The sequence below is a fragment of the Mustela lutreola genome, chromosome 10 (assembly GCF_030435805.1).
Source record: "Mustela lutreola isolate mMusLut2 chromosome 10, mMusLut2.pri, whole genome shotgun sequence".
NCBI lineage: Eukaryota > Metazoa > Chordata > Mammalia > Carnivora > Mustelidae > Mustela > Mustela lutreola.
Window position 1 is genome coordinate 80,511,479 of NC_081299.1, and position 20,290 is coordinate 80,531,768.

Consider the following 20,290-nt stretch of genomic DNA (forward strand, 5'->3'; position numbering starts at 1 on the left):
GGCCTTCAACATGTCCCCTGTCCCCCACCTCGCGTTTTTCCATCCCACCAGCACCCAGGCCCTGCAGTCGGGAAGGCCGGGGCTAGAATCCTTGCAGGGTGACTGTGGGCAGGTCTCTCGGCCACGTGCTTCCCATTCCCGCCCTGCCTGTCCCGGGAGTGCTAACCGCGCTCACCTCACAGTGCTGTAGCGAGGGATCAATGAGAAATGTGTGTGCCATGCCCAGAGTTAAGTACAAGAGGTTCCATTGCTTTTTTACATTCCCTTTTCTCGCTCTTCTTCCACTCTTTTCATTATTCCAGTCTTTCCTTCCTTCCCCTAATGTTAAACTTTGCCCGACTCAAGCCTCCGCCTCAGTTTCGGTTGTAAACTGGGTGTGCGCCATTCACAGCTGGCTTGCCGGGTGCTCTGTGACCTCCCTCTGACCCCCCTGCCCAGCTGCTGCTTTGGGCTCTGCCTCATGCCCAGGAAAGGGGTCCCGGCAAGGTTCTTCACATCGTCAATGGCAGCCCCCCGTTGTGACTTGCGGTAAATCTGTGTACAACCCCATGATGGTGATGATGTTCAACCCCATGTCAGCTGTGGAAGCCAGGGACTCTTCAGCAGTGGCCTTCTCAGGGCCTGAGCATCGTCCTCCAGAGACAACAGGCTCCTGTGAGGGGCACAGCTCTAGTTTGCTTCCTTTTCGACTTTGTCAAGCCCTTGGTGCCACAGGGCAGTGCACGCGTTTTGTGCCTGCTCTCTGGACCCATTGCAGCCCCTCGGAAGCGCACAAGCAAGCATGACGGGACTGAGGGGAGGGGGTCTTTGGTCAGTTCTAGAACTCCATAAATAAAAATCCAACCTTTTGCTTTGGGGCCCACACATCACACTGTAACATCCAACCCTTGTAGGTCCCCTCCAGTGGGAGCAGAGTCCCTGGGGTGGGGGTGATTGTCAGCCACTACCCGGTGCCTAGGGAATGCTTAGGCTCTGTAAGGGAGCACTCACCAAGAAGGTTTTATGCACTGAGGCTCCTGCCTGTCACCACAAGGTCTCCTGACTATATGGCAATGTCTGTCCAGCTGCTGTGAGGCAGCCTGCCCTGCCTTGGCTTGGCCCCAGTCCTGTAGTGAGGGCCTCCGTGGTTGATGGGGGTCACCAGTATTTGGGTTCTCCGAGAAACAGAACCAACAGGATGGGTAGACAGATGACAGAGAGAGTAGAGGAGGAAGAAGAATTTTCCTTCTACCCTTCTAAATTCTTAGCTGGGATCTCCATAACAAAAGACAGGTTAGCAAAAGAAAAATAAACATTTTTTTAACATGTATGTCTCACGTATACATGGGAGAAATTCAGGGATGAGTAATTTAAAGAGATGGCTAGAATTGGGGCTTAAATTGTGAAGTTACCACCTTCACCTACACCAGAGGCAGAAGGTGTGGGGAGGCCGGTTACACGGAGTGGCCAGGAAAAGGACAATTTAAAAAAAGCAGTTATGCAGATTTATGTTGGTATCTTCACCCCAAATGAGTCTCCAGTGGTTTAGTCCCATTTCTCTTTCTGCTACTGAGGAGACATCCTTAGAAATGGACATCTCTTTATTAATGTAAATTTCCCTTACAAAAGGGTAACTTCTCTGTTTTCAGAGCTTCTCCTGTCTATGTTGTTTTTCAAAATAATCAACTCAAAAAAGTCCCAGTGCCAAAGAACGGTATTTGGGGGTGGCATATTCTGGTGTCCTACAACAGGTTAAAAAAAGCTGTCTTCCAGCCTTCCAGTCTCTTGTTAGAGCCGCTTTGGCAAACCCAGCCAGGGGTCAGAGGACAAAGGAGCCTGTCCATACAAATCTTCAACCTTGTGGGACACAGAGCGTGGTGGGAAGAGAGGAAGGTCCATTGGAAGAAGGGGCAAATGGAGAATACCCAGTGCATCAGCCCTCGATTAAACAATAAAAATCACATTCTTTTATTTTTTTAAGATTTTGTTTATTTGTTTGTTTGTTTGTTTATAGAATGTGTGAGTAGGGTAGGGATAAGGGGAGAAGGGGAGAGAGACTCTCAAGCAGACTCTAAACGTGGAGCCTGATGCGGGGCCCGATCTCACGATCCTGAGATCATGACCTGAGCCAAAATCAAGTCTGACACTTAACTGACTGAGCCACCCAGGCACCCCCAAATCACATTGTTTAATTTAGTGTCCAAAACACAACAATTCTGAGCCCCTACCCCGCCAAACTATGATCTGTTCTTCTCAACCCCCAGAGAAGGTATGTGCACCCAAGTTTTCCTAGAAGTAGTACACAAGTCCCAAGACATTGCCTGCTGCTGGCTTTGGCACAAAGCATGCTCTTGTATTCTATTTACTCTTTTTATATCCTAGGTCACATGGGCTTAGAGAGGTTAATTTGAGGGATTCTGGGAACTTCCTGGACACCTGACCTACAAAAGTCACAGATCTGGCTATCTTCTAAGTAAAACTACTTCTACGTCGTGAATGTAATATACTAGATTTCTAGAGTTTTTAAGAAGAAAGAACTGTTTCTGGGTTATTTTATTGAACATTAAGTTAGGAGATATATCTTTATCTCCTAGTTAGGGGATGATGATGTATCAGATATCTAGTTTCTATATGAATTAAATATAAGGAGGACAAAGAAGTCTCCAAGTTAACAAAAAATTTGATTCTAAGTCATGGAAAAATTCTTTGCTTTCAAAATTTCATGGTCATTTTGGATAAAACTTGGGTCATGTCTTAATCCAAACAGTATTGCCTATCCTTAAATGGAACTGGTTTTGTGATTTTGTGAGCTTTGCAGCCAGATTATTCACTTAGAGCTATTATTACTAATCTTGTCTTGAACTCAAATACTACATGCTATTGCAATGAACTTGTGAAATTCGTTGGCAACTTCCAGGCACTCACTCCCAGAGTGGAATAGATTGGTGCCTGGAAACATTTGGTATGCCGAACATTATCATTCTTAAAGGCTTACTACCAACATTTCAAGTCTAGAGCCCCAAATCATGCTTTTAAGAATTCTGGGCATATAGTCACTGGTGACAGTTCTTAAACTACTTTGGTGGCTTGGGACTGTACATCAATCAACTTCCACTTCTTTCACCTCCAAAAGGAAGTAATGAAAATCTGTATAGTTGATACTCCTAGCCAGACTGCCTTTTTCTTTTTCTTTTTCTTTTTTTTTTTTAAGATTTTATTTATTTATTTGACACAGGGAGAGAGATTATAAGTAGCCAAGAGAGGCAGGCAGGGAGAGGGGAGGAAGCAGGCTCTCCACAGAGCAGAGAGCCCGATGTGGGGCTCGATCCTAGGACCCTGGGATCATGATCTCAGTCGAAGGCAGAGGCTTTAACCCACTGAGCCACCCAGGCGCCCCAGACTGCCTTTTTCTTAAGTTTTTTTTTTTTTTTTTTTTTTTTTTTTTTTATTAAATCCAGTTGTTGTTGTTTTAAGTAAGTTCTGTGCCCAACATGGGGCTTGAACTCACAACACCAAAATAAAAAATCCCGTGTTCTACCAACTGAGCCAGACAGGTGTCCTGCCAGGATGCCTTTTAGAATGTTTTTGCTGGAAGAGGAGATGCTAGATGTTTCCAGCATCACCTAGTGCTGTTCAGAAACCTTTTGGGTGTGAAAACATTGAGGGATTGTATTAGAACACTTTTAACTGCAAGGAACTGAAAATCTCAGCTCAAAGAGCCTTATACAACAAGGAACATTTCTTATTTTACAAAACAAAAAGCTCTGTGGTAGAATGGCTCCCAAATTAGCAACATCATCGAGAACCCAGTTTCTTTCCACTTTTCTGCAAATTCTTACTGCAAATCTACTGGTGTATCCTCAGATTATCAATTTGTGCTTATAAAATGGCAGCCATGATGGCCAGTATCACGTGAAAACCAAAAATGTCAAAGAAAAGAAATATCCCTTTGCCACTCTTTCAGAAGGAACTAGTCTTTCTCAGAACCCTCCCCCTCAGGATCCTCTCATTTCTTATTGGTCAGAATTTAATCACATGCTCAGACTTTATTAATAGCAAAAGGATGGGGTCACTTGCATTGGCTTAACTGCATCAAGAACTACCCTCTGGAGGCTGGGTGTGGTCCCAGCCCACTGGAAGCCCAGGGTCATCACCAAGGAGGGTGGGCACCAGGTCCATGGCAGAAAGCAACCTAACAGTGCTGACTGCAAAGAAAGTCACATGCCTGAGAAAGTATGGCAGGTTTGAAGACTCAGGTAGGATGGAAGGTGATGGACAAGTCAATAAACTCAGGGCACGGTGTTTTCTCAGGGGTGCTCCCCTCTGGTACTCACTCTCTACACAGGTAAGGAGAGCTCTGTTCTAGGAAATTGGGTGGAATACAAAGACAAACCTAGTGGATGTCTTTTCAGTATATGCTTGCAAATGTAAAATAATTTTATACTTTTAGCTATATAATTACCTTAAAGTATAGATCTAAAATGTATTTAAAAAGATGGAGGGGTAGAATTCTCAATGTCAAACACTCAGGTACACTCTACCTGTACTGTTTTTCCCAGAAATTGTCTTCTAGCTACTCTGACTCATTAGACAGCTATATATCAGATCACTTGCACCAATTCCTAATTAGGAATAGGTGGTCCCTGCACTTATGAGGAAGCTAAAAGCTCTTAGGAGAATTTTTCACATTGTCATAAACTGTCTACAGGTGAAAGGAAATGTTTGCTTTTCTGGGTCACACCTAGTCTTTCCACCACTGATGACTGGGGGACTGTTCTGGGTCACACCTAGTCTTTCCACCACTGATGACTGGGGGACTGTTATTTCATACAGTCTAGACTTGTTATCCTACCCCAAGCACACACCTGTCCATGTGTGACTCAGCCACCAGAGACCCAGTAGACAGCCACCTGTCTCTCTGCCAGTCTGCTCTTTAAAAGCCACTGATAGCCCCCTTTTTTTCTGATTCTTGTCACTTCTATCACTTAAGGTAAAACTTGTGTTGAAACACCGTATGTTGTAAATGTAAATGTAAAACACGTTATGTTGAAAATTGAAGAGTGGGTTTTTATAATATTTATGTATAACCTAGTAATTTTCCAGAAACATGGGTTAGTAAGACAAATGAGTCATCTCTCCAGCCAAATTACCAATCCTTTCATGAGTAAAGGCAACATATTCTCAACCAAGAAGCTTTGGCTGGGCTCAAGAGGGTAGCAAGAAAATTCTACCTTGAAAGGGTCAAAAATGAAACATTTTTGCTGCATCCAAGTTGCCAGTGGGGAACATTATTGTTCATTGGTGGCCCTCATGATATCATTGTCAAATGGATGAATGTGTTCACCAATAGCAAGTGGTCTATCCACAGGCCTATTGGGCTAAAATCCTGCTTGTGGCAGGCTGTCCTTCCTTCAAGGCCCTAACAGGTTCTAATCTTTTACAAACAGTTTTTCCTACTCTCCTAGGAAGGCAGAACTGTATAGAAGTTAAAGGCTCCAAGCTAGAGTTCCTGTGTTCAAATCCTGGTTCTCTGGTTCTGCCACTTACCTTCTGGGGTCTTAGGCAAATTATTTCATGACTCCATGTATCTTGTCTCATCTGCCAAATGATATAAGGGTGTCTATTTCACCTGTGTGTTGTGACTCTTATGTGTAAAGTAGTTAGTTTATAGCAAATATTCAATGAATGTAAAGTATTATTATTTTTTAAATACTTATGCCCTCTAACCCAGAAATTCAATTTCTCAGAATTCATTCTAACAAAGTTCTCATGGGTTTATATTTAAAAAAACCTATGCCCAGGTGGCTCAGTCAGTTAAGCATCTGACTCTTGATTTTGGCTCAGGTCATGATCTCAGGGTCATGTAGTCAGGCCCCCTGTTGGGCTCTGCACTAGGTGTACGACCTGCTTGGGATTCTCTCTTCCTCTCTGCGTTTCTGCTCTCTCTCTGTTTCTAACAAAACAAAACAAAACAAAACAAAACACCAGCAAAAAACACAACTATTCCTTCAGCATTTTTCATAACATCAAAAACTGGTTATAGTCTGAGTAATCAAGAATAGGGAATTGGTGGAATGAATTATAATTTATTGTCCTCAATGTCCTCAAAATGAAACACTATTCAATAATTAAATACCAGTAAATCTCTAGATAAGACATGGAATGATGTTCATGAGTTATGGTTAATAAGTGATAAAAACAAAAATGTAAAATAATATGCAAAGGGGTGTGGTGTTTTATAAGAAGGATGAAAATATGTATGTGCAAAGAAACAGGTATACCAGATATTAATAGTGTCTAGGATTTTAGACTATTTTTGTTACCTATACTTTAAATTTTTCTGTAATTCTAAGTAATCCATGTAAAAATTCAAGGAGTCCCAGACTGCCTTTCACTATTCCTGTCCTGTCCTTGGCTGATTGACCTGACCCTGGGTCTCTCTCAGGGAACAGAAGAAGGCTGTTCTAAGAGTGGGTATCTGGTCATGGACAGCTGACCCTCGGGTGGGCCCAGTGACCCCGGAGATGTGAGGGGCTCTGCCCTACGTGGGGATAATGAACATCAGGCAGAACAGCTCTTTTGGGATCTAGACAAGAGAGTTAGGAAACGGGGTAGGCAAGCTGGCAGGTGGAGAACAAAGTAGGCACCTTGGAGATGGGCCAGAGACTCTACCATAAAGGGAAACTGTGGGAGAAAAGGAAAGGAGGAGGCTCCCTGTGCTTCCTCCAGCTCCCGGTGGATTGCCCATTCGTGGGTCAGGTTTAACCCACCGGTATCCTTAAAAATCAACCTCAATTTCTGAGGGCATTTTCAAGTGAATCTTTGTGTCTCCCAGCAAAAACAACTGACTACCAGTTCTGCTTAGCACTGTCTTTCAAAACGGATCATGAATTTCTTGAGGGCAGGCAGTATGCCTTCTCTGTCATGCACATGTAGCTTACAGCTCGGCATAAGTTAGTTGTTCATCTAATGCTTCGTTCATTTATGTCTTCACTCCAAATATGTAATATGCATTTAGGGTATGCTAAGTATGCTTTTAAGCACTGGGGCTACAACCGTGGGGGGAAAAAAAAAAGACCAAAAATTCCCAGCCTTATGGATTGGTAAACCATAATACATAAAATATATGGCATGTTAGGTCATGACAAATGCTAGTGAGAAAAATACATCAAGAAAGAGATGACTAAGGGAAGGAGGATAGGCAGGAGTTGCAGTTGCAAAGATCATAGCCGGGGAAGACCTCTTAAGAAAGAAGCATTTGACGGGTGCCTGGGTGGCTCAGTGGGTTAAGGCCTCTGCCTTTGGCTCGGGTCATGATTCCGGGGTCCTGGGATCGAGTCCTGCATCAGGCTCTCTGCTCAGCAGGGAGCCTGCTTCTGCCTCTCTCTCTCTCTCTCTCTGCCTACTTGTGATCTCTGTCTGTCAAATAAATAAATTTTTTAAAAAACTTTTAAAAAAGAAAGAAAGAAAGAAGCATTTGAGCAGAATCCTAAAGGAGATGAGGGGGCATGCTATGGAATTATTTGGGGGAAGAGCTCCCAGGCAGAGGAAATAGCAAGTACAAATGCCCTGGGACACAGAGAGCCTAATGCTTTAGAGAAAGAGCAATGGCACAGTGTGACTGGAAGGGGGTTTATGGGGGGAAGACCATGGCTTGTGGAAAGGGGAGAGATCAGGAAGTAGGCTTTTGCAGTAACCCAAGGGAAAGGTGATGATAATACAGCAGAATGTGGAAGTGATAGCAGTGGTCAGAAGAGCCAGACATGATATGCTAGAGAGATAGGACCCCAAACAAAGACTCTGGCTTCGCTTTCCAGTTTCAAGGCTACCTCCCAACCCATCCCTGCCTGGAGCAACCATTAACCTTTCTTGTTTAACATGACTCATGTTGGTTTTAGACAACAGGGACTTTCCCTGGGTTTCTGCCTTGTTAATATTCTTTCTCGAACTACTCCCACCTTTCCTCCTTTCTGACTGTTCGCCAATTGCCTAAAATAATTGAATTGTCCTTTTTGCTATTTCCTTATCAAGTGTTTGGCAAGCTCAAATGAAATAGCAAAATTTCCTTTTAAAATGAATCCACGTATTTTCTTTGATGATGAAAAACAGACTCCTCATAGCCTTGGAAGGGAATAGAACAGGTGGAAGGGAAGGGAGACAGTCAGGGATGCTCAAGTCCAGTGTTCTTGGTGCAAAGTCGCCCTTGGGTTGAAAGTTGGGAAGACCCTCGGAAAAGTGACTAAGGTTCCTTTCTATGCCATGAATCACTGCTATGGAACATCGACAGCATCATGTGAACTCCAAGACTTAACATGCTTCCAAATATAGCTAATAAATTACTAGGGAGAATCTTAGCCCCTTGAAAAACATCTTACTGAGGCTGAACAACATTAAGTTCTGTGAAATCAATAACCAAACCTCCTCTCCCTCCTTCACCCTCTACCAACTGAACACTGTTAGTCCAAGGACAACCAGATAGCTCTAAAAACATATATTGTCACCACCTTCCCAGTTATGACCAAAGCATTCTGATTATGAATTAATAACAGGGAGAAAATTATGCTCAAAGCCATGCCAGGAATAGAGCTGTTGAATTTCTGAGTCAACTAGAATTAGAGCCATTATTTGCTAGAATGTGTGGTTTAATTGCTCAAGATCATTTACAAGGAGCTGTACTAGAGGCTGACAAACTTTGTTGGAATTATTGGAATTTTTTTCAAGCTTGGTCATGTTGGCCTACCTCACAGAAGAATCAGATAAAATGTCAGAGGTCTGACTGTCCCAAGTCACATATTTTCTTCCTTGCCTGTGCTCATTAGTTTTTCCTCAAGTCCATCGGTTCTGGGGTCAGATGATTGGGTTTTGAAATTTAAATTCACCACTAACTGGTCTTTAACAAGAAGCTTAACATCATGCGACAAATCTTTATTGAATACCTAGTGTGTTAAAGTACTGTAAGCACTGATGAGTATACATGAGTATACATCAGTATACATTGAGCCTTGGTTTTCCCGTAAGTAGATGGCACTGATATCCTGTCCCTTAACACTAAACTGAGTGGGGAGTAGGATTAGCAGGAGAATTGAGATGTTTGGTGAGCAGCCAGCACATAGTAGGTGCACAGCAAGTGATATCCATTATTGTAATTTTAAGAAAATATTTAGATTTTAAAAGGGGGTAAGAAATACTTTCTCAATCTACCACCCCTCGAACTGGCAGCTAAGAAAACCTGCTTCTCTTTGAGAAGGTAGTGTAAGTTGACTCCACTATTTCACAGTCTTCGAAATGGTCTCTCATTGGTTCATGCCTATGTTTCTATGATTAATTTTATGTGTCAACTTGACTAGGCCATAGAGTACCCAGGTACTTGGTCAGACATTATTCCGGGTATTTCTATGAGGGTGTTTTTTAATAAGGTTAAATTGATCATTTAAATTGGTAAAAAAATTTGCCCTCCTTAGTATGGATGGGCCTCATTTATTTGGCTGACGTCCTGAACAAAACAAAAAGACTGATCCTCTGCCAGGTAAGAAAGAATTCTTTCCTGCCTGTTTTTAGAATAGGACATCAGCTTTTTTTCCTGTCTTCAATCATGAACTGAAATATCAGCTCTTTCTGGGTCTTGAGCCTGCCCGCCTTTGGACATAGACCAGACCACTAGTTCTCCGGGTTCTCAGGCCTTTGAACTTGGACTGAAAGTAAACCATTAGCCATCCTGGGTCATGCCAGCTCACTCAAAAAGTCTTGGGACTGGCCAGCCTCATAATCACATGAGCCAATTTCATATCCTAAATCTCTTTAGATAGATAGATAGATAGACACACAGACACACAGAGATATATACATATATACACATACACCGATATATATACACCTACAGATAGATAGATAGATAGATAGATAGATAGATAGATGATAGATAGATAGATAGATATAGATATCTATCCTTTTGATCTTTTTCTCTGGAAACATGTTTCTAATACACTTCCTCAATTGATTTTCTATCACTCCCCATAATCTATCCTGTCACTCCAGCTGGGCTAAACCCATAATACTCCTTAGCCTACCATGCTCTCAATTGTCTTTCTGTCTTGGCACAAACTTTGCCTTAAAGCCCTCCTCCACTCTAATCTTTAGGGCCAACTCCTACTCACTTGTCAAAACTCCATTTTAGTACCACTGAACCCAGAATATAATGCTTTTGAATCAGGCGCTTCTCTCGTAGCCCCCACTGCTCACTTCCTTCCAGCACCTATAACCTGTCACATATCGTAGCTGTGCCTTTATCTGGCTCCAGCAATAGATGGTGAGCCTCTTGATGGCAGGGGTACTGATCTATTATTCATGGTACCTGGCACTATGTCATTTGCACAGAAGAAAACCAGTAAATGTTTGTTGCGCAAATAAAGGAATAAATGAGCATGTGAACAACAACAAAAAAAAATCTCTTTCTCCAATGAGATATAAAGCACAAAGTTTAAGAGAAAAGTCATTCTAGAATCACTGAACCAAATAAATGAACTCATGTGGTTGCTAGCCACTGGATTCAAAATCGTACTGAATGAGAGCGTCAAGCAAAGCAGTAAGGGTTTGGAGGAGACATCGAGGAGAGAATTCTCTCTTTCAGAAGCCAAGACAGCATATGGGCACATTTTCATTAGTTTTGTCTGAGGTAATCTTTCTAGAGAGATTCAAGTTAAGTCCTTCTTCAGGATTTTTGAAATTAAAAAAAAATAATAACCATGGACAACTTTTATGAGTGAAGGAGTTTCATAAGCCCCAATAAAAGAAAGCAATGCGCCTTCAGATCCCCCACTGAACATGAGATTTTTTTCACATTAGATACCTACTACTATAACCAGCTCACCTGGAAATGCCCTTTTGCACTTCAAGATGGAAACTCCATCCTTCCTCAGAGACTGTCCTAACAAGAGAGGGCATAGAAGGCAAGGCCCACACAAAGCAGTGCTAAGGGATCAGTGCTAATCAAACCTTCCACAAGCCACAGCTCTTTGTCCTGAGATCCAAAGGGAGATACTGGCAGATCTGGGTCATTTGTGACGGCTAAAGTTCAGCTTCAGAGGGAAGCTGCAGTGGTGTCTCGCTTCAGAAGCTCTGTTGATGGCATTATAGGCAGCCACGCACAATTGGTTCCTAGTAGGGCTCAGTGAAACTGAGAAATCGGAAGACAAGAGATGAAAGAAGTTCCCAAGTTGAGAGTCAGGGCCAGGTATACTTCCGGATGGATGAGGGACTTGTAGGGCAGGGAGAAGACAGCCCAGGAATCCTGGGCATGTCAGGCAAGACTAAGGAAGAGCCTATGATGGAGAGAAGACCGCCTACTTATCCTAGCCTTCTGGAGAGCCCATGTCTTGTCCTACTTTCTGCTAACTTAGAGAGGTTGGCCTAGAGACTACAGTCTCCACTTGACATCCAAGGGCCGGTATTGGGGAGAGCAGCGAGAGGAGTTAGTGTGCTATGGACAGCAGATGAGCAGAGGCCTAGAAGAAATTGGAATCCACATGGAGTATAAGGAGGTGAGTCTTGCACCTGATGGAGATGAAGCACCGACTTCATTTGAAAATTCTCATGCTGTCAGGATCTGGATGTCAGAGATGAAACTCCTTTGACTACTCCCCTGAGCAGGGCCACTTCTACAGCGTTAAAAGTGTTATTATAACATTGCTCTAAGAGCTGGTTTGCTCTTTGCAGTTGGCATGGTCTAGACCACAGAAACAATAAGAATTTAGTACTCTCTATTAGCTAAATTTTGCCTTTAATTTTTCTTCCAATTTACCATTTTTAGGATAGCCTCGGCTTAAAAAAAAAAAAAAAAGTTCATCTCTTGTTTCCAGAAACTGGATGAAAATATCTTACCATTCCAGATTAAATGAATGTCTTCACAGCCCAGCATCTGCTGGGAAGAGCTGGGTTCACCTTGTTCTAGCCTCCTCAAACACATCCCCTTTGAACAAATGTGTTGATTAAGTGCGGCCCCTAGAGTAGTTAAGTACATTCCAGCCAGGAAATGTCCAGCACTTTATCAGAGAAGTAAACAGCACTGTGATTACAAAACCCCAACAGAGATTTCACTGTACAGAATCCCTTTGCTCATACAGCATGGCGCATACATCTCCATGGACGATTCTGGGGTCCGAGAACGTCCACACCTGGCTTCGGTTTCCTGGTGGCATCAAGGACACAGCTCTCCTTGCTCTGCCCAGATTTGTTACTGCTGAGAACCAGAGCACGATCTTGTTTTCCTTCTCTCCAGCCACACCTAAATCCACACCAGGCAGGACCCTGTGGGACCCGTATCTTTGCTCAGAGGCAGAAAAAACAGTGGTGCCTCATGTACACCCCTGGAAAGTCATCTGGACTCCAGGTGAGAAGAGAACCTCCTCAGATTTCTGAAGGCCTCCGCTGACCCTCTCCTCAGACCAGGAGTCAGTGCCTGCTCCTGGCCCACCTTCAGGAGGTCATAATCTCGGCCTGTCCTGGAAGAGAGGTTGCTTATCTCTCCTGGGTGGGCTTTGAGAAAGCCTGCCTCGAGGCCTGGGTGGCCCTCACCTAAGGGAACAAACAGTACCCAGAGTCACCCTTCCGTGACCCTCGCTCATGGAGGAGGCATGAGGCAAAAAGTCCCCAAATCCTCTGTCTTTGGCTGCATAATACATTATCTTATTACTTCCAGATGTTTTTATTAATAATACTTCCTTGATCTAACATAAGAGTGAGCCTCTGTTCCCTGAACACCCAGTGGATGTGGGGAAATAATCTAGGAGTGAGAAAACAGAATTTTTTGGATTAAATGCATTGTTTGCCTGAACGATTCTCACAGTTGTTAATCCACCCACGATAGCATTCAGATCAGAAAGGAATAGACCTATCTTCAATTTCAGATAACAATGACTAATGTAGAAAATTCTGAGGAGTCTAAAAAAAAAAAAAAAACCCTCTTAGGTTAGCTAGGTTGTAAGATCAACATTCAAGAATCAATTATAGTTATTTATGATATCAATGACCATGTGGAAGTCAAAATTCAAAACAATACCATATATAGGGCCCATTCTATACCATTCTACCCCTACCAAGGAAATGCAAGCTACTTGAGACACATTCTCCCTCTGACATGTGCATGGCTGTGTCCCCGTGCCCTGGAATAGTAGGGACTCAGAAAATATTTATGGACTGAGTGACTGACTGTTGATTAAACAAAAAGAAAAGAGCAGGAAACAATCTTGTATACAAGGAAAGAACAGGTCCAAGTTCCCTGTAAGAATGTGGCAACAATCTACGCTTGTGTGTCTCATTCAAGGCCTATCTGACAAGCCTTCATGGCCCACGCTCCATGCAGCCATTTCTCTTTCTTCAGAATTGCCACAAATAATGCAAAATGGGTCACTGTGTAGCACCCTCAGTTCAATTCTATTCCAAAGCATTTATGAACCATACTGTGTGCCTGACAGTCTGCAGCAGTGGGGGTTCGGTGATGAGCAAAGGCTGCTTCCTGCCTAGCAGAAGCTCCCACCACAGCTGGAAACAGACAAGAGAATGCTCCCATAGGTGAGCCCAGGGTGCTAGGATGGTGAGCAGAGCAGAAAATCGGTCTAGCCTGGGGGTGAAGCAGAAGGCTCCCCAAAGCCATTAGACAGATGGGAAGATGGACAGACAGGCGGATAATCCCTCCTGAGAGTGTAGTCTCTGTCACACACCTGGCTGGCTAGACACTCTTTACATCATCTTGGTGAGGCTTCCACTACCCTGAAAGATAAGGTGATTCTTCCAGACCCCTGAATCTGGAAGAACAAGAAGCATGAGACAGGGAAGAGGAAGGGAAGAAGCTGCCCCCAGGTCCAAAGAGCATTCTGGACAAGGGCAGGGACATGGGGTCTGCCCGGGATGCCGGGGGGTCCTCCAGCCCAGATCATTTATATTACTGTTGGACACTTGACAGAGACTGAGGTGGGCAAGGAACCAGAAGTAGTTTACAGGAGCCAGACCCCCGAAGGCTTTGTTCACAGTGCCAGGGAATGCCAATGACCTTCAGACTAGGCCTTCCCAGAGCTAAGCCACAGAACTACTGCAAATGCCTGGTTCAGAGCTCACTCGAATGGTTTTAGAAGAATGTTCGTGCCTTGCCCATACCTCCCACTCCTTAACATTTCAGCGCACACCTGCACACTCTACACGACCAGCCCTGGCATTTCCTTGAGCTCTTTCTCTGACGGCCTGATTCTGCTGCGCCCGGCCACGTAGATGGTTGCCCACACCCCCACGGCCCTCAAACAATGTCGTTGGTTGTAAAACTCCAGCTTCATTTCCCCTCGGGAGAAATGACACTGAGCTGCATGTCCTGTGCCGGCTCCCAGAGTCCCCCAGTGGACCTAAGCTAGGGTTGTTCATGGAGCAATTTATTTGATCTTCTCGTTGGCTGCCCTCCCTTTCCAGCATCCCTTCCCTAGCCCCTCCAGGAAGGTTGCAGGAACTCCCCCCAGAGAAACGGCTATATTTAAATCCTTGTATCAGGGTCTGTTTCTGAGGCAGCCCAAGCTAAGACACATGTGCAGACACACATGCACCCGGCCCACCCAAACACACACAATATCTCTGGTAGGATTCAAGAAACAACAGTGAAGAAAAACACTGGTTGGGAATCAGGTAGAGGGAGCTCGTCACTAAATATTCTTTTTTACCTTTTGAGCTGTGGACTGTATCTGTGGATTTTCTATTTAAAAATATTTTTTAAGCTACCCAAAACTATGTGCCTTAAATCATTAAAAAGCAACAGTAATTTTACATCAATGTAATCAGGGCACCTGGGTGCCTCAGTCTGTTGAGCATCTGATTCTGGATTTCGGCTCAGGTCATGATCTCAGGGTCCTGGGATCAAGCCCCTTGTCAGGCTCCATGTTCAGCCCAGAGTCTGCTTGTGATTCTCTCTCCCCCTCTGCCCCCTGCCCCCATTCACATGTTCTCTCTCTGAAATAAAATAAATTAAAAACTTAAAATATATATATACACACACAAATATACAAATATATAAAATCACATGTGCTCTGTAAAAATGTTTACACACTAGAGACCACCAATGCATTAATTCATGCCACCAGGCAAATGCTCTTTGATACACTCAGAAGAGTTAAGCTTTTCTGTGAATTTGAGTCATGATATTGAATATTCAATAAAGGTGTCAGTGAGTAGAAAGACTGTGGCTCCGTGATTTCTGAAAATTAAGATCTGTGCCTACCCTTTTACACCGGTAACTACAAAGGCATTGCTGGCGTAAACCAAGTAGCCAAATGGAGGCTGAAAAGCCTAGGCCATCACCTTCAGTCTCTCTCCATACTTCCTTACCTGTGCAGTCAGAAAAATGCTGCCTGAGCACCTGTCCTAAATTTGGACTACTTTTGATGTAACCTTTTACATTTAATGTAATCAGTGGAAGAAGTTAGATACAATTAATGATTCAACATTAGATTCAATATTTCTTCCTACTCCACGTTCAAGATCTTGGATCTGTTCAATTCTGAGTATCTTGAGATCGTAAGGCATGCTGTGTGAAAATAAACAGTAAAAACAAGCTGTTGCTAGTTTTATCACTTATCTCCATGAATCAAACTTCCTCAACCTCCAGTGACAGAAATCAGTGCAGGAATAGATTGGATACCGAGAGACTGATGGAAAACAACTAATGCAGCCTTAACCGTGAACATGAGATGTTGGTGCTTTTCAAGGCAGCCTCGTTGTTCAGAATGCTTGGCTTTCTACAAGCAAATGTTATCCGTGTATGCCTATAAAGTACATGTCTACCAATAAAATCACTCCTCATCTGCTTCTCCTAGCCAGTGTTTGACGTACTATTTTATTTGAAGAAACAAGTTACATTCCCATTGCTTGTGCCTCGGGTGAGGAGGGTAATGAGCGTGCAGGCTCCTGCAGAGGCCAGTCCACCTGTGCATGTCGGATGCATGTGTCAAGCAGGCCACCCTGACAGCCCCATGAGGAGAGGATTGCGGGGAGGGAGGCCACATTCCTTTGCGGCCCAGGAACCAACACCAGAAAGTCGGGTTGGAGAAAAGGCTGGGCATTGACAGCTTACAAAGAGGTGGATGTTGTTTTGGGTGGAGGTGTAGGTCCAGGGAACACGTATAAGATAAGAAGAGAAGGAGGTCCGGAGTACGGCAGGAGGAGTGAAGCCATTCTCACCAACCACTCCTCCTACAGGCTTAAGCATTCCCTGCACAACCTTACCAAAAACTCCCCAAGGGGCCCGACTTTGGGTTCAAGGTCCTTGAGACTCCCACAGGGACCAGAATGAAAACTTGCATACAGCAGGTTCGCTCTAAATGCATCTTGGTTGACAGACTTGGTCCAGAAGGCAAGCGATTGTATGGCAATGAGAATCCCATTTAAACAAAGTTTTCAGAATTCCCACATTACGCCCAAACTTGTTTAAATGTCTCCACCTGAAAAATAAAATAAAATAAAATAAAATAAAATAAAATAAAATAAATGTCTCCACCTGGACAAGTGTAGCAGCTAGCAATTTTTTTTAAAATTATGATTTTTTTCTTAATTGGAAAGAATATATACTCCCTGGCTACTTTTAGATGGCATCCTTTCTCATGAGCAAAAGAGAGAGAAAAGAATGACCAAGAAAGGAGAGAAGGAGGAAGAGAAGGAACAAAAAAGAAGGAAAGAAAGTAAAGCGTGAAGGCCCCTGAGCAGCCATGTGTTGTAGAGGAAGGAAGGGCTGCTTCTCCCCACATCTTGGATTCTTTCCACTGCTGAGAGTTAGTGAGGGATACTGTGTAAGCCTTGCCCTTCTCTCCCTCGGACTTCTCCACTCCTGTTTTAGTATATGTGCTGCCGAAGTGAGCACCAGACTTCTCCACTCCTGCCCGCCAATCCTTTCCAGGTTTCTGGAGAGTCTGGGCCCCCCCAGGGTGGGGATCACCCAGTAGGTCAAGAGAGACCTGCACTTGTGTTTGTGGGGCCCAGCCCATCCCTGCCACTTCCTTTTCCCCTCCTCCCCACTGAAAGTCACTGTGGGGGGTGGGGGAGGTCTAGAGGCATGCCTCCTTTCATGGTGTGTGCCCTATCCTCCTGATCTCTCTTCTTAGGGGGGAGCAGAACCACTAAAATTAGAGAAATGTTCCCTTCGGACAAGTGGTTCTGTCTTTTCCCTCTGAGGAGGGATTTGGGTGCCTGCCCTCACTGTCGCTGTTGTCCCTGTGGGCTGGCCCAGCTGGGACCCACTGTGGACTCAACTCCTCTCTGTCTCTAATTCTATGCATGCAACCTCTGGTTAAGATGGAAGTCTGGGAAGTCTGGACAGGAAAAAAGTCACAGAAGGCAGCACTGTAGGGGAGGGAAAGGGAGAGGTGAGTGGGGTGCTCTGGGGTGATCCCAAGCACAGGCCCCAGGTCCTCTGCTCCACCAGCAGGAAGTTAAGGAACCCAGGCTTCAGGGCTCCTTGCTTGCATTTCCAAAAACCCTGTGCTTTAATTTCATATTTGTAAATATTTTTTTTCTTCAAGAAGGCATCCTTAAACTATAGAGTCTTCAAGGACCCAAACCAAAGCCAGGCCTTGCCACCAGCTGGTTTGGAGCCACTTTCCTCCTGCTGCTACCTACCAGGATTGCTCCAAGCCTGGCCTGCTGGTCTTCTGAAGTCCTACTTCTCTCACTCCCCAGTCTCCAAGAACAGTCCCCTTGTTCTTTAAACACACCGGGTGGTGGCCAAGGCGTCAGTCTTTGTCCTGCCAGCTCCCCCTGCCTCGAACGGTCCTCTGCCGGTGCTCACCTCCCAGCAGCTCTGGTAACTGCTCCATGAACCTGCCCTGAGCTTCTTCACTGCTGCCTCCCACCCTGCCCTCACTCCCACCTCCCCTGATCCTGCTTATGTCCACATCATCTATCATCTGCTAACACACATCATAATCTAGTCACTGATTGTTTCTTGTCTTGTCTGTCATGCAAGTTCCATGAAGAAAAGGAAATTCAAATTCTGATTTGTTCATTAACATCTTCCTAGCCTCTAATACATAGTGTAGTAGCCATTTGACTAATATTGGCCTCATAAGTGCGTGAAATTGCAGCACCTGACAGGGACCCTGCCTCCTGCCATCTGAGGACAACTCTGACAAATGAGCTTCCAAAGGAGAGAAAAGAAAGTTCCTTCTCAGCGGTGACTTGGCTTCTCAGGCTGGGCCAGGCTCCCAGTCTGAGGCCTTGGGCACCAGTACATTCTGGCCCTGTCGTCTGCCTCAGGATGCATCATTTGGCCCTGAACAGTGCTGCTACCTAAGAAGTCTCCAGAAATGCTGAGCCTGTGATAGGAGAGGGACTGGAGCCTGCTGTTGGTCTCATTGGTGCCGGCGACCATGGGACTTTCCCATATGTGTCCAGTCCTAGCAAAGCATAGCCAGTTACTAATATGGCCAAGAGCACAGATGTTTACTCAGAGCCGAGGCGAATTTCCTGCCTTTGCACATCTGGCAGAAACACACCGGCTGACCTGACCCGGGGATGTGCTGCTGGTGGAGCTCCCTGGTCTGAGGGCCTTGTGTCATCTTATCCCTATGAGGGTACGTCTCTGAGTGGGGTTTGTCCTGGCGCCAGGAAGAGGGCGTGTGTCTTTATGAGGTACAGGGCGTCCATGAGGCCCCCTCTTCCTGGAGCCAGTGATCCACAGCCTGTCGGGACCCCCTCCCCTCGGCAGACAATGCTGATGACATCATGACAATCCTGGGCTTTCTCTAGTCACTTAGCCTGGCCAAAGCTCTTTGTCATTCATCCTTCATTCTCTTCATCCAAACCTGTATGGAAGACAGGCCAGGAAATATCATCCCATTTTCCACAGGAAGAATGTGAGGCAGAGTGGCCAAGGGCCTCAGAGGGTCACAGAGACAGCACAGGTCAGGGCCAGAATGGCTTCTGCAGTCACAGCCACACCCTGTCCTATGTGGTCGGCGACATGGACCCTCCCCATCCCAGGTTTAACACTTGCCGCATCAGCGAGTTCCTGGAAACCTCCAAGCCCCGGGGGGGGGGGGGGGGGGAGTAATGTATCCCCGCAGGGTGGCTGTGCTGGGTCCTCCGGCTGTGAGGCTGCTCTGAGGGAGTTCGTTGCTCAGAGGACAGCAGAGTGACTCTGGCCTCAGTGCCTACAGCACACTGGGCTGGGCCTTCTCCAGTCACTGTCGTGGACACGGTAAATTTCCTGCCATGATTACCAAAAAAGAACAAAAACAAAAGGACATTTCTTTCTGGAAAATGGCCATCAACGGAGAGTCAGTAAAAATTGAAGGGGCCACAGCCAGGTGAATTGCATGATGGGAGGAACGAGGCTGTGGACTGGAGGAGCCCTCACAGCCATCTCTCCTGCGAGCTTGCAGGTGTCAGACGTTGTGTTAAGTGCTTTGCACATGATCTCCCTGAGGCCTCCTGGCTACGCTAGGATGTTGGTGATATTGTTATTCCCGCCCAACAGATAGGGCAACTGAGGCCTAGCGTCTCATCCAGCACTTCGCATCTTACCTTAGGGAGCTGGTGGTGGAGCTCAGGCTCAAATTCTGAGTCGGTGTGCTATAGCCCAAGTTCTGAAACTACATTGCACCACTTGCCTGTCTCTGCCCCGCGCCGATGCAGTCCGGCCGCCTGCGTGGACTCCTACACATGTCAGAACTCTTCTTTTTTCTTTCTTGGGCTGCCCTGGAAACTCAAAATTCTTCTCCTTTGATTATGCAAACAGTTCACTTGACCTACAAATGGTTTTGCCCAACTGTATTGTGCTGAGCTCTGTACTAGATGCTGGGGAAATGACAGTGAACAAGACGGACAAGGACCCCTGACTTCATGCTAGCTGAGAGACCAACACCAAGAAATGTACAAGGTAAAGTCAAGAGGGATAAGGCTATGAGGGAAATGAGACGAGCAGAGGTGGATGGAGGGGGGAGGGGCCTCCTCTTTGAGATGTGGAGTCAAGGAAGCCCTCCTTGAAGAAAGTGCACTTGGGCAGAGACCAGAGTCCTGCCACTGTCTGGGGAAGCATATTCCCAGTGGTAGGAATGAGCTTGGCATTGTTACCAGATCTGTCAAAAATAATAATAAAAAAAGAAATAGAAAACTTGGGTGCCTATTAAATTTAAATTTCAGAAAGACAACAAATACTTTGAGACATATTTATACTTAAAAAAATCATTCATTGTTTATCTGAAATTTAAACTTAACTGGGAATCCTGTTATTTTGTCTGGCAAGCTAGCCTGGTGTGTTTCAGGGGCAGCAAGAATAACAATGTGGCTG